This window comes from Diadema setosum, chromosome 2, assembly GCF_964275005.1.
Source record: "Diadema setosum chromosome 2, eeDiaSeto1, whole genome shotgun sequence".
NCBI classification, from domain to species: Eukaryota; Metazoa; Echinodermata; class Echinoidea; order Diadematoida; family Diadematidae; genus Diadema; species Diadema setosum.
The window spans coordinates 15,636,670-15,652,872 of NC_092686.1; the positions used below are offsets into that span (position 1 = coordinate 15,636,670).

General features: G+C 39.4%; 1 long non-coding RNA gene across 1 annotated transcript; it reads left to right on the forward strand.

Moving 5' to 3' along the window:
* The first annotated feature begins 13,199 nt into the window (after positions 1–13,199).
* LOC140240186 (uncharacterized) lies at positions 13,200–16,186 on the forward strand. The gene is made up of 3 exons (XR_011902021.1): positions 13,200–13,335; positions 13,837–13,947; positions 16,079–16,186. It is a non-coding gene; the product is annotated as an uncharacterized lncRNA (long non-coding RNA).
* The last annotated feature ends 17 nt before the right edge of the window (positions 16,187–16,203 follow it).

Genomic DNA, 16,203 nt, shown 5'->3' on the forward strand with positions numbered 1-16,203 from the left:
TCAGCATCGTTGTTATTATTAGAGTAATACTTTCACACAAAAAAACTAGTTTCAGCAACTGCCGAAAATAAGTACCATTATAGAAATGGCACCGATGAAATGACACATATACGCGTCCATTTTGGTATAGTGACGTGGACGCATAATGTAGAAAAGTGCGGAATTTTACTAAAAGTCATCACTTTCTCATCTCTTTAAGTTACTACTTTAGAAAATAAAAGTATATTAGATTCAACGGAGCAATATAACAGTTTTACTGATTAATCACTTTCAATAAACTTAAATAGATTAAAAAAAAACTCCAATAAACATAAAGTTTGAGTGAGTAACGTAAGGTCTTACCATCAATATATCTTTTGGCTTTCATTCCGCACTCCTATGAAATATCTGAGGCGATTGTTGTTGTCTAGCTGTGACTTCTCTGTACTGTCTGAATGCTTTGTCCCAAGCTCCCGAGACTATGTGTGTGTCGAATGAAGTCTTCTATGCTGGCTACTGTCTTGGAGTCATCAATAACGACACGCAGGGGGCATGTGACAAGATATTCCGACCGGGCAGCTACGCGGTGGCTGTCAAGACGAGGAAGGTCCAGGAGTTCCTTGACACTCATCAAAACACGCTGGCAGCGAGCGCTTCGAATTTGGTCATTGGTCTCACGGTCACGGCAAACAACTTGAGGTGATTTCCGGTCAGAGCTACAGTCGACAGAATCTTTTTTGATCACCTTTATCAACTTTAACGACACTGAAAATTATGAAAGACTGTTTTCGGGTGTTACTTGCTTGCTGGTAGTATATTCGAGAAAACAGAGTGTAGCAACTGTTTAATGAAGTAAGCATTCAATAAGCTGGTAGGTGTCAAAACTATTACAAAGTCCCTGTCGTTGCATTTGATCAATTTGATTAATATTAGTCTACTTGCGCATGATTTAGCATCGTCATGACAACCGCTGTCACGTTGCCAGTTTGTGTCATATCAATATAACATACCATTCAAACCTGATGGCATATTACAGTAAATGGTAAAGACTCATTTCGGCTGTGTTCTTTGTTAATTTAGTGGATGGCTTGATCTTTTGTTCATCTGTGTTCTGTGTATACAGATGGCCGGACAATACACCAGCTCTATACACTAATTTTGTATCCGAAAATGTGTCGGAAGAGAACGTGAATATTACCACAGAGCAGTGTGCGTATATCAACGTTTTTTCCTGCTCCAAATGGGAGCTGTACAACTGCTTGCCGGCCGGACGGTCAACAATTTGTCAAGCTGGTGAGTACACTTTCAGGCGTTGACATTCTAAAGGTTTTTATCATTGAGTCTTGGACAAGGCTGTAGAACGCAAGATCCTCAAAAAGAGAATATATATATATATATATATATATATATATATATATATATATTGCAGTTGCTCCGCGTATTGGCAGTACTAGAAATGTTGTGACATCATATATATATATATATATATATATATATATATACTATATGTATATATATAGTATATGCGTGTTTATGTATTCACATCGAATAGTGTATTCAGAACAAGATCAATTCATTAATTTCGTTATAGTTCACTGTCGTCGACTATAATTATACTTTTTGACTTACACAGGAAATCAAATGTTAAACAACCAGCATGTTATGAATCGATGTTATGATACACCTCATTGCAAAGATGGCAAATGGCATATGCTCTTTAATTCATTATTCCATAGACAATACAAACATTCCGAATGCATACTGCAATTAGCCCTTGTGCAATTTTAACACTGCCTCAGTGAAATGAAACTGCATGACTTAGGCTTATCATGCATTGTGAAATTAGGGTTATGGATATCCTCAGTGAACACGAACCTTTTAAAATTAATTCTATTTCATGTATTCTCAACTGTGTCAGATATAAACGAATGCGCAACCGACACTCCGAAATGTGAACACACTTGCGTGAATCATGATGGAGGTTACCACTGCGCATGCTCGGAGGGATATCGCATTGAAAGCGAGTTTGCATGTAAAGGTGAGCACTGTGTTTTGATCACTCCTTTTCACCCATTCATTGATTCGTTCACGTGCAGTAGAAAGGCAATTTTCACTTTATGGTGTCATAAAATAGTATAGATGGACAAATTGATAAATCGTGTTAAGGATATCTGCCCTAGTAGAAGTTTGGAAGTAAAATCAAGATGCTTTATTGCATAGGTACACTTTCTATATTACAGAGAGCATAATAATAATGGGATAAAATGGATCACAATCATAATTCACGATACTTCTGAATGACTCTGCATGTTATTTTAAGTCATTTTTTGATATTTTGCAAGATGTCTGTGCGAGTGCCAGGCAAGAAGGACATGAGTGGACTATAGAGGGCGGCAGAAAGTGTGTGTCCGAGAACAGATCGGCTAACAGGTTGGAGGATGCTTTCCAGGACTGCTCGGCCTCGGAGGCACGTCTACCGACGATAAAAGAGATTGCTGGCTTGCAGGTTTATAAATTGTCTTTATTCAACACAATTTGAACAATTCAATCCTGCAAAAGCATTAAAAAAATCACTTGGACTGCCCCTAAATATTTCTTTCAATGGACCCCAAACAGAATGCTGGTAGACAGGGAGTCCCTAGGACGTTCCGAGTGTTTGTTATTCCGAAACACAACAATTCGCTATGAACTGTAGAGATAAGTTAATCCGAAAATGGAAAAAGTTCATCCATCCCAACATTTACACATTTTTCCGAAGGTTCGTTATTCCGAAGGTTCTTTAAATCGTAAATGAAATGCATCATTACATGTTAATCTCTGAACTACAAATGCCTCGACAGTTGCTCTTTACTTCTATTTCAGAACAGAAATAAACTTAGTAAAAACACAGACAGCAGGAGCGTCGCGTCTATAAACTATTCACGCTAATTGTAGAACACATTAAACATACCTCGGTTTCCGTGGAGCTTTTACCATTCTACACTGTTTTTGTGAAACCATTCCATCTACCCCACACGACAGGAGTCCTCGCGCCTCCCGATGGGGAACCACTGTGTGGCGTGTATTGCGGAGATGGAAGAGGCGACATCTACACCAGATGGGAGTTCGTTCGACTCTTCGGTTCTGTGTTCTCAAAACGGGAGCTCCTTTGCTCACAAGCAATATTGTGATGGCCCACTCAATTACGTCTGTATAAAAGGTTATACATGTTTATAGGCATATTAGTAGACAGGGAAGGGAAAACATAACATACCAGTCCGTCAGCAAATCGAAAGCAAAAGTAAGCCTGACGTTAACACAGCTTTGACGCTGGAAATAGAAGTCATAACGTGGACAAGACTGTTGACGCTGGAAACAAAAGTAGGCCCTGAAGGCTCTTGACGCTTATACACAAATGTAAGGTAAATGAATCATTAGCAACGTTGTTCTGTTGATCAGATGTCATGTGACACCCACGTGAACTCCTGTACTTACACTTCAGGTATATTTGACCATGTCATTGTAAGAAAAAGGACCTTTGAAAATCTTCAGGTTCATGAAATATCTAAATATACTGAGCCTAACTCTCCAGACTTGATTTCATCCACACTTTTAATCTGGAAATCGCAAACCGCTGGTATTGATCCACACTTTTGATATCATGCCGTTTAATCTGTTACCAAATCTTTCCTCCCCGTTGATCATTATAATCGTTCATGCAACTTATTGACATCCGTCTGAATGATGAGATTAGAAAACAAAATATACGGCACAGCTGTATACCATGCACTGAGACGCTCTAACTGAAGTTACAAAAATTGGAACTATTTTCTATTTCGCAATCACGTTCTTTTTGCCTCAGGTGAAGCTAAAGTTTCACTGGTTGCTCGAAACGGTGCATGGGATATTATACAAATATCGACTGCTTCAGAGGGGGATGGTAAAACTATTTGCAACGAGGTGATTTCTCAACAGTGCTATGTCCCGAGACGAAGTCGAGGGGTATGGCACTGTTAAGAAATCACCGAGGGCAAAGAGTTTTACCATGACCCAAAAGAAAGCAATCGATATTTGTTTTGTTTTTTTGTACATCCCTACAACGAATATAAAAAAACAAACAAACAAACTTGCTAGATAGGGCATACTTGTATGTAGGGCACTGCACCATGGGTGGCGAGACGATATAGCACATTTTCCGTTATTTGTTATTTTGTTTTCAACATCATCAACATCATACCAATATATTGTGATTGGTCACATGACGAATTGTAGATGAATCACTGAAAAAGAGTCTAATTAATGAGAAATATATAATCGCTATCCTGTTTGCATTCTTCCGGCCACAGTGAAATAACAGTACATGAGATTTGTTTACCAATCATACGTTCGGATACTGGTATTTGTACAACAAGAAAGAGAATGTATTGTAAAAATACGGCATTGTTCTCTTTTTCTCGTTGCCGCCAGACATGTCTTATATCTTGATTGAGGAACTGCAGAAGCAGGGTCAACACTCGGTTAAGATTGCCGAAAAGTTTGGTTACATCGCCCTACACCAGTATCCTCCGTGGTTTGAAACGAACTCACACTTTCATATACATTTCCCGATGAAAGAAGACTTGAACATTTGGTAAGAATATATGCTTTATAAGCTGTATTCAAAAGAAATTTGTACAGCTTTAGCCTTCCTTTTTGTTGTATGCAGCATTCTCTTGTCTATATGTAGATTATATCAAACAATGTAAAATGTGAACATAGATATATTTTGGTATTGATGCATTGGTTTTGCAAATTCTATGAGGTATCATGATAAAAGGTATTTAGAACAGTTGTAGAAGTAGAAGCAATTAGGAGTAATCTTATATGGAGTAACGGATCGTTTAAACGTTTTGCTTGCATAAGTCATTTCAGAGACCACGCTTATGACTGCTCTTTGTTTCCTTCAGATAATGAATGACGTATTAATTACATTTCATTATTCGTCTTGAGGATCCAAAATTTATAATTTGTATGCAACTTTCATCAAATGCATCCCACTTTTCTTCACAAACTTTTTGAATCTATCAGACTGACAGAAGGTTGTAATTCATGACATTGTAATCAGAAAATCAAAACAAATTTATAGGATTGACAGATTTTCAGGTAATTTTGAAATGAATACAGAAAGTAGTACCCAACTAATAATCTGTTTCAGGTTGAATGTTCTTTGGATCAACCTCTTGTCTGATGAAGAGGGACGATGCATTGACCAGCTCCAGATATCTGACCCCTCATCAGACATTAACGTTGATATCTGCGGCTCTCCGCCAGGATTTAACCTCTTTCTCTCCCGTCATGTGAGCATAAACGTCACCATTGGCGTCTTGCGAGCTGATCGAGCGCAGAGCACGATGGGGTTCAGTATGGTTTTCGAGGCAGTTGGTAAGTTTTGAAGAATTGTACTTCCTTTGTCGATATTTTTTGTTGGTATTGGCAAAGAATAATACATTCCTATTGTTTGCGTGACTTTGAGGAAGGCATTACAATTGGATTTGTGACATGCCTTTAAAGGGTAATTATATACCAGTGGGTTACTGAATCAAGATCAAAATCTATGAAGTTCTTCCGTCGAGATGTTTTCATTGCAACTGATTGACAAATTGCCCTACATCGACGTAAATAAGCGCTGAATTGATCAGTGTTTTAGTAGTAGCCATGATAAAAAATCATGGGCGTACATACTCGAGCAGGATTCGAACCCACGACCTCCTGATCACCGGACAGGCGTCATCTCCACTAGACCACCGAGCTTTCGCCCGACAGCAAGTGTTGGTTCTAATCCTTATAGCATGCAGCGGGTACTGCTTTGTTTAATATTCAAATTTATGAAGTTCTTCCGTCGAGATGTTTTCATTGCAACTGATTGACAAATTGCCCTACATCGACGTAAATAAGCACTGAATTGATCAGTGTTTTAGTAGTAGCCATGATAAAAAAATCTTGGGCGTACATACTCGAGCAGGCCAGGATTCGAACCCACGACCTCCTGATCACCGGACAGGCGTCATCTCCACTAGACCACCGAGCTTTCGCCCGACAGCAAGTGTTGGTTCTAATCCTTATAGCATGCAGCGGGTACTGCTTTGTTTAATATTCAAATTTATGAAGTTCTTCCGTCGAGATGTTTTCATTGCAACTGATTGACAAATTGCCCTACATCGACGTAAATAAGCACTGAATCAATTCAGTGCTTATTTACGTCGATGTAGGGCAATTTGTCAATCAGTTGCAATGAAAACATCTCGACGGAAGAACTTCATAAATTTGAATATTAAACAAAGCAGTACCCGCTGCATGCTATAAGGATTAGAACCAACACTTGGTGTCGGGCGAAAGCTCGGTGGTCTAGTGGAGATGACGCCTGTCCGGTGATCAGGAGGTCGTGGGTTCGAATCCTGCTCGAGTATGTACGCCCATGATTTTTTATCATGGCTACTACTAAAACACTGATCAATTCAGTGCTTATTTACGTCGATGTAGGGCAATTTGTCAATCAGTTGCAAGATCAAAATCGTTTTGAAATTCAGGCGGGCGTCAAATTTATCGGGTATTGTGTCTTAATCCGTCTCTGTTTCTACCAGCCAAAATTGTGAATTCATGATGTGAAGTCTTGTAATCAGTAAAAATAGCAGTTAATCAATTAACTAATACATATAATTATTATCATCATTACGAACATAAGCATATATTTCAAAGCTTTTTATCAACGATGTTGTTGAATATCATTACATAATAATGAGCAAAACTGGAGTTTACTGGTAAAGTGTGTGTCCTAAAGTGCACTGATAATTTACATCCTTTCGTTGTAATTTTGTATGTGCATTTTCGATTGTCCAACGTTAGATTGTTCACGGATTGAGTGCACTCCTGGCTGCGGTTCGACTTCGCTAGAGTACACCCCATCAGACAAAGTTCTACGTACCTCGAACTTTCCTTCCAAGTTACAAGCCTTCAGTGACTGCAATACTACCATCGATGCTCCACAAGATACATACATAGCGATAAAGTTCCTTGGGTATCAGGTAAAATGGCGTGCACTGAAGGTTAATATTTACTGATATCGAGGGAAAGATGACGATTTCTACGTATTCTCAGAAGAAACGGTTGTCTTCGTGACTGCTATCGAAGCCGTTCCCCCGCGTTGATCATGTCAGGCGGAGAGAATCAGTTTATCACCAGACGTGTCTGTTTGACGACTTAGCTGTAAGGCTTAAGGTTTAAGTTAAATTCCAGATTATGTTCAAGTTGAATGGGGCCAAATCAAAGAAACAGAATTGCAGAAAAGCCATCACATTAGAGACCGTCTACATCGATGTAAGCCGTTGTTAAGTTTTGTTCCATTTGACAACATAAACGTAGGCGTTGTAAACGAAACAAATCCACACTTGACCTTATAATAAGATGAAAGACTTGTTACCTATTTTATCCCTGTTACTATAATATGTTTCGTATTCTAACTCAGATTCGCGCTCCCACTTCGGGTAAATGTGAAGATAGGATCATCTTCACTTCCCCAGTTTGGAGCCATCCTATCAAGTTCTTGTGTCGGGACGATCTCCTCCCGCCTGTCTTCTTTACCAACGCCAGTAGGATCTCCGTAGAGCTTGTCACTGGTTTCGAGATGGTATCATCTGGCTTTACCGCTGACGTCGAATTTTTCAGTGAGTCTGTGAGCTTTTCTTAATAGACAAAACATAAATTTTGATAGAAGCGTGTAGGACAAAAAAAAAAATCTTCACCCGTTGTTTGTGAATGGGCTTTTGAACATAGCGTTAAAACAATAACGTCTCACTAGGTACATGGAATTATTCATAGATTTCATAGGGCCAACTCCGTCTGCTACACATTTCTGTGTATTTCAGAGAAGCCTGCGTGTGTCGTCGCACCAATGGAGACCTGCGACTCATCGCCTTACGACTGTGAGGGAACTTCTGGTGTTATTACCTCACCGAATTACCCGTGGTCCACCCACAACCACGCTTCCTGCCACTGGAATGTTCGCACACCAAAGGGTTCTTTCATCCGTTTCCGGGTCACCAACAGCACTTTCTCTGACACGTCTTCATGCGAGGAGTCGTATCTTCGCATTTCTGAAGACATCGACGGCGACCCTTTCGTTCACGGCGACTTTTGCCGGCATAGGAGGCCAAATTCCACTGTCGTGGTCGAGAGCTTCCTAAACGAAGTGGATGTTGAGCTGAGAACCAACGGCGACGTGGTGATGATGCTTGAGTTCGAAGCTGCAAGTTGCGAGGAACCTAGCGACTACACATTTGAGGGTAAAAAAACAACAACAAAAAACAACCAAACTCTTACCGATCATCATAATGATAACGATTGTCCAATCGAGACTTGCCTCTTCAGTCTTTGGACTGCTCTCCCAAAAGGCCCTGTCATTATCATTGCCCAGTATCAAAGAAACATTACAGGGTCGAGAGAGACGTCGTTGGTAAAAATGTCTCGCCCTCGGACGTAAGCATTGTTGGTATTCGAACTCGAAACCTTCCGTTTAAGCATGGGAGGTCTTATTAACTATATGACAGTGTTTTGTAGACGTTGGGGAGGGGGGAGGGTTGGGGGTGTGGGTGATACTTAACAAATCTTTGCATAAGCCAATAAGCCTTATCAGAGGTATGTTATTATCATGGAATGAAAACATGACTTCCCAGAGAAGTAGCTATCTGATGAGTAGTATTTACTCGTGGACGACTGCATGTAATGGGTTATTTCTGTCTGTACTGTTTTTATTTTTAAGGGATATACAAAGGGTTATAGATGAGGGCTATACTTCTTTCCTTCTAATTTGAGGGGAAAAAAAAAAAACTTCTTACCCGTTATAAAATGATTGTTTATGGATGGAATAAGGCATTACAAAGGTGACTGCTGTGCACAGGGTTTTCCTATGTCTGTATGTATGTGTGTGTGTGTGTGTGTGGGGGGGGGGGGGATTGTTTATTGAACATATACGGCAGGTGGCTGCTACATACACGCCATTATGGCCGCTAAGGCAGATTAATTTTGACTGTATAATCATGTGCATCGAGTTGAGCATTTAAACAAGTTTTGGCAAAACTTAACTGCCTGAAACGACGAGCCAATTCCTGGGTAACTACTATAACATGAGAGGGAAACATCATTATGTGTGATTTTATTTTCTACTGCGACAGCAGGGAGTTCATTAATTTTGCACCACCTGCAATAATTTCATGGAACTCCTTTTGGCAAATGTTTACCTTCCTAAGATTGGTCGTGTCCTGACGCCGATGGACCCAGCTGGATGAAGTTTGCCGATTCGTGTTATCGATTTGTAAACCACTCTCAGAAGTTGACATGGGAGGATGCCGATCGGTACTGCCGGAGTTTGGCACCTGGGTGTCACCTCGTTAGCATTGGGCACGAAAAAGAGATGAAATTCATCCACGCCAGAATGGTCAAGAACTGGACACAAGGCGGGACGAGCACGTACATCGGTGAGAAATAATGTCACATCATGGTGAAGTTGATTTACTGTCATGAATAGTGTATATAGAATCAAACGACTTTAGAATGATAAAGGGATCGTATAGTTTTCGCTGAGACCTAATTTCAGGTTTCTAACATTTTTTTGATGAGATAATGAGAAACCTCTTATGAAATATGAAAGAGCATGTAATTCCATGAGGAATTCAACGTTTATTTGATGAAAATTGGTTTTTATGGCTGAGACATCCAAAACAGCGATTCTGATAACGTGTGGGACTCATCTTTCATTACGATCGCTTTGTTTTACTTTGTTTTTTGATGTTTCAGTCATTACAAACCCGATTTTCGTTAGATAAACTTTGAATTCCTCTTAAAATGGTATAATAGTATGCTCTGTAGTATTTCATATGTGTGTTTTTTTTTGTACCTTGGTATCAAAAAGTTAAAAGCCAAATTTTCATCTCCACCAATACTGAACCATCCCATTAAGCTTCCTATGTTTTTTTTTTTCTTAGCATCAGTGGTGTGAGTTCCAATCGCATACGCCCACTAAAATTGTCAAAAATGATGATGTTATCACCTCACAAATCTACCACCGAACTACACCAAAATCTTCATATATATATATATATTTTTTTTTTTTTTTTTACTGTAATATGATATCAATATGAACTACAGGATCCTTTCGTTTCAAATCATTGCAGCTAATTATAGCCAGCAACCAGGCAAAGTACCAAAGTAACGAAAACTATTACAAGAACTGAGGTTGCAAATGGTAAATCATTTACTAAAACATGGTTTTACAACATCTGGTGTACTGGCGATTGGGAAGATTTTCAGGCGATGATTATGATCGCCTCGTCGAATTCATCATTATTCATGAAAACATCTGAAACTTTAAAATTCCTTAGCGTCATTATTTTCTGCCCGATTTTGATGAAACTGCTATCATTCTATGCGCCAGAATCCAGTCAATTTATAAAAGTTAACATCATTGTGGTATGGAATTACAAATAACGACAATTTATGTCTGTAGCTATAGTAGGAAGCAGCTAAAAGTGTGAATAGGTAGCACAGAACATTCAACTTTGGCAACTTTAGCATTTCTGTGCATATCCAAGTAGTGATTGTTTTTGTTTTGAACATTGAAGAAATATAACACGCCATCTGATATCCGATCGTGATATACACAGTGGTCTTCATTCTGTAGGCAGTGGTTTTCCTTGTAACAATTAGGTAATAGATATTTTCATCACTAGTGAAACGTGATGTGTACCTCCAGCATTTTGTTTCACAAATCATTAGCAGATTACGGTTACGTTTGTTGCACCCGCGTTTAAATAGAAATAATTCATATTTATAGAAGTGTATATAACTATTACATAATGATATGTACATAACACATCTTCATATGACTCTCTTATATTACTTGTCGTCTGGTATACAGGTCTTGGAAGTCGGGATACAAAAGGTATATTTCGCTGGACGGATGACTCACCTATGACCTATACGGATTGGTACATACCTTCAATAAGGTACTGAGTAGTAGCCACATAGCCCTACTGTGTAGGTTGGAAAAATGTCTTTAATGTAGTCTAAATCTAAACCTTCTTACATATAATAGATAGATAAATATATACATGCATGTATCTGTTTGTATGTGTATGTATCCGTACGTGTGTGCATGTTTTTATTTAAAAAAAAATAGAACGATGTCTCGTAGCACTTGCCAGGAGGATTATGAGAGGGTTGAGAGATCGAACAAAAAAGAGGTCACTTGTAGTGTACATTGTAGTTAAAAATCACAATCTAGGCGATTAGCATGCCACAAACATGCAAACTAAGACGATGTTCCTCCGTTAAAACTTTCCATAGAGTTTTCTTCGTCGCTATGAAGGAAATCCCTGCAGACCAATATAAAATATCTTAACCTATTTCAACACTGGATGGAGTTATGGTGATGTAGGCCTACCTATGCCCGTATAAGCCAAGTGGGCCTACACTCTGAATTAGGCACGGCAACCGCATTACATTTGTATTTGTGTTGGTGTTATGGACACTCAAGACAACGTATTCAAAGGAAACAGGTCTATACAGTACATCCTCTGTCTTATAGAGAATGTTACGTAGATGAAGCGTTCCGTAACGTTATCATGACCACATGGGCCTTTGTACAAGATCCATCAGTTTCCACAGCCAGTGTGGGTGAACTTCACAGATAGGTGATCTTCATACCAATAGCATATCAAACTGTTGCAGCCGTGATTGCTGTTATGACATACTTAGATCAGGGTCACAGATTGTTTGTAGCTGGCTGCTATCCGGAGAGGCTGTTGAATCTTTGAGATGATACTGACTTTGCAAGATCCCTGCCTTCCCTCTTCTTCTTGTTCTTCGAAGCGATCTTTGGTCAGCTGATGGTACAGACGAACGGCCGGCCAATGAGCCAGATGGAGGACGCTTGGACGGCTGCGTGACCATCAAACTGACCAGCATTCGGTCAACTGCCTTGTGGAATGATATTCCCTGCCTTTCGAAGGATACTGACCAGTTCATATGCGAGGTGGCTGCAACTTCGGCCTCAACATCCGGTTAGTACACAAAGTCACTGAGCAACGTTAGGAATGGAATAAAGCCATCTTCATAGAATAACGCTGTTAAAGATTAATAAAATTCTTATTTTGTAAGTACAATGACGTTTGGCCTTTACCTCTGCCCTTTCACCACTGAAATTTTATTCAGATGATTTACTTATTTTCTAGCATTGATACCACGGAAAATTCCTAAATAACGCTGCAACTGAAAAATGTAATTTTTATACAATGAAGTGGTGACCTTCCAAGCTTATTCTCAAAGGATTTTGCTCAAAATCTTGTAAGCGCAGCTACACCTCAAGTATAGCGTATAAACCTGTTTCTTATAACGAGAAAATCCAATGAACTGTGTTTCTTCAATCGCGTGTGGTACGGACGGAGAACACGGAAACATGACTCGGCACCATTCGATGATGGGGCATAGAAACCTTAGATTATCATTACAAAATTTGGTAAATTACAGTTCCTTTTATACATAAGAAAGTGGCACCACATTTTGTTGAGTAATCTTTATCACAGTTGATAATTCGTTGCAGCAATGTCGTCATATCATAGCATCATTATGTGTATACATGTAATTGTATGTGTGTATGTATCGATCAGTTTATGAATGTACAATAACACAAATTTATTTTCTATGTGTACGTGATTCAGCATGTGTCATGTCATGCTAAAGTGGACTTCTATGACTTCGAAAGCTGAAGAACGTCATCCGAAAGAAAGGGAAAAAAACCACACACACTTAGCGGACTGATCTCGATATGGCTTCTCTGTGATCAATTTCTAAAAGTTTTTTTTTGTGTGTGTGTGTGATAAAAGCTGTGGAACAAACCAGGGGCCCAACTCACTGAACAAACAGAATAGATTAGTGTTCTTGTTTTATATGTATATGTAGGTATATATATATATATACATATATATATATATATGTAGGTATATATATATATATATATATATATATATATATATATATATATGTAGGTATATATATATATATATATATATATATATGTATATATATTTATTTATTTATTTATTTATATGAAGGCTCCTGTATGATTAAAGTCAGATACTCACAAATAAACAGTAATATCTGAATATTGTGGAATTCGCTTTGCAGAATACGTGCAAGAGATGATAAACGTCACACAGCCCACTAGCATTCCTACCTGTCCATCTTCGATGTTCAGCTGCGACTCGGGAGAATGTGTTCACCTTTTCTATCAATGTGACAATATCTTGGACTGTCGTGATGGTAGCGATGAACAATCATGCGAGAATGGTAAAGATTTATAACTCTTGATAGGCCAGGTGGAAATTCGTGTGACGGATGGCTACGACTTTCACAGGCCAGAAGTTACACAGGCAATATGTAAATATGGATGTCCAATAACGAAAGCAAGCTGACTCGCATGTGCATGGTAAAGCTTCTAGCTTATTTCGACTCCTAAACAAACACAAATTTGTATATTCCTCTACACTAACTTTTTTTTTTCTGATTGCGCCTTATTTTGGGCAACAAAATTTTTGATTAACAAAAAAAAGAGAGTCTAAAGCAGTATCCCGAAGGAAATATGGGGTTATAGATCTGTAGATATTCTTAACTATTGAACGTCTTGTATGTTTTACCTGAAACTTCACTAATATTTACCAACAATATTTCTGCAACCAGTGAACTCACATATTTTATTCGGGATAACTTCTCCTATAACTAGTGACAAACAGTATCATGCTGTGAAGATAGTTGACCATAACTGACCGATCGTTTATCTTTCCTTTACAGTGACGACGTCAGACACACTGTTCTTCTGTAACGATGGTACCAACATATCAGTATCATACTATTGCGACAATGTGAAACACTGCGCAGATAACTCGGACGAACACAATTGTGGTAAGTCTATTCGTACCGGCAATAGTCTCTTCCATCGACAAATATCGTCGGGGTGAGGGTCTGCTCTTTCCAAGAACAATTTTGAAAAATCGTCCACCTCCCCCTCCCCCTCCAAACAATGTAAACAATAAATTTCCAGCATGATGAAAGGAATTTTTTAATGATTTTTTTTTTCCTAATGATACGACGTGGTCAAATCTGCCTATTTGAAACTTGGGTATATATATTATTATTATATTTTTTTTTTGTCAACTAATAAAGATAGGATCTTATGGCTTCATTACCCAAATCATTGATGGAATATTTTGATGTGTTTCGGTTTCAAGAAGGTATTTGCTATCATACGACACAAGTCGGAAAATATTTCATGCTTGGATGAGCATCGCCCACTTTTGTAAGACCTGGCTTCCACTATAGGGCGCGGACAAGACGCGGAAAGCAAATTTAGTAATTCCGCACTCATTCGGCAACCTCTCCGCACATTCTTGAAAGAGTCCGTTCACTATCCTGAACATGTCCGGGCGTTTCCGCACCTTCGGGAGAGAGAAAAATTTCCGCGTCCAAATATTGATCGAGACCGAAAATTGGACGCGGAAATGAACTTCCTGACACCTTCGTCAACTTGTCGTTAGGACATCGTCATTACGTCCCACATTTCCGTAACACTTCCTTCCCTTCCTCAAATGCTCCTGAAAAAATCCTGTGGTGCTCGCAGCTGCGCGAATGAAGCGGAAGACACCCGGAATGTTTCAGGACAGCGCGGTCCTTGTGCGGGTCTAAAAATGCAAGTGCGCAGAGCCGCTGCGGACATTTGTGGTCAAGACGGGAAATGGTCAATATATTCCTATGAGCAAAAGGATTTTGAAGGTGAAAAATCAAGACAGCATTATGCCTATGAAACATAAAAACACAAAAATGCAGCCGAACCTCTCTTCCTCTGATGAGGAACAGGTAAATGTCATCATTTCCCGGCGCCCAATGAAAAAGGTACAGCAGAAGGCAGTGAATACTTTGTCAACAAAACCCAGGAAGAAGAGGAAGCATCCCCTCTGCTCTGAGTAAACTATTTTCTTCTATTCTTTCTCATTTGAGTGATTGTAAATAGTTGCCATTACACAGTACATCGTTTTGCTCGTTTCAAATGTGATCGCCCAGCTCAAAACACACCAAAGTGAAACTAGGTCATTTTTTCATACTTTTGTCAAAGTAAGTTCTAAGCTTGAAAGATTACTTAACTTCTTAGACTTGGACCATCCTAACCCATACAAATAGACCAGGACCAGTGCAATGCTATCTGCTCATCTCTCACAGTTTGTATTTGAAGCAAGAACGCAAAGTGAATTTCGACTGGTGTGACCTCCATGACGGCTAGCAGGCAAATGAGAAAAATGGAAAGTCGACTCCCAATTTATACTATTCCCCTATGCTTTCTAACTTATGTTGTCAGCAAGTCATCCTATTGTCCCCGTTCATGATTTTACCACTCCTGGTGTAGTCCTACATGTGTCTGCGCCGTCTGGCTAAGATTAGCATATTTCAGTGTATCTCGCACTCTCCCATAGTGATTCCTACGACACTCTTAGGAATGTCTGCAGTCAGTACGCAGAGATTCCTAGGAATGTCCTAGGACAAGCCAATTGGATTTTTTCCGCGTCTGATGGGGACAGGACGCCGAAATGACAGAATTTGCTTCCGCAACCCTTCCCCGCGCCCTAGTGGACGTCAGCCCTAAAGAACATGACAATTAGGTTTCACAGTAATACACTATTCATTTCAGCTGAGATGAGAAGGTCTCCCAAGAGAGTGTCCATTTTTTATTTATTTTTTTAGTCGTCCACATGACCCGCCTTCCCTTTCCATGCAGAGTCTCGCTCTTCTGTGCATGTCGCTTACTGCTTTTAATATAATATACCGAGCTACCCCGCTTTCTTGCATGAGCTGTTCCATCTCTCTGGTAATTCTTCTCCATGTGGTCTATGTTGGCTGGTGGCGTAGCGTGGAGTTTGGTGTACTGCGATGATAACATAGTTCATATCGTTGAGTTTCTTTTTGACACAGTACGGTCCCCTGAACTTTGCCTTCAGTAATTTGTTTTCTTAGGCTTTTCTGTATGTTTCTTCCTTTATGTCAGAATCGTACAACTGCAGCGGATTCGGATGTGACAATGGTCGTTGTATCCCAGTCAATCAATATTGTGACTTGGTGGATAACTGCTTTGACGGTTCGGATGAAGCAAACTCCTGCGGTAAATATCTC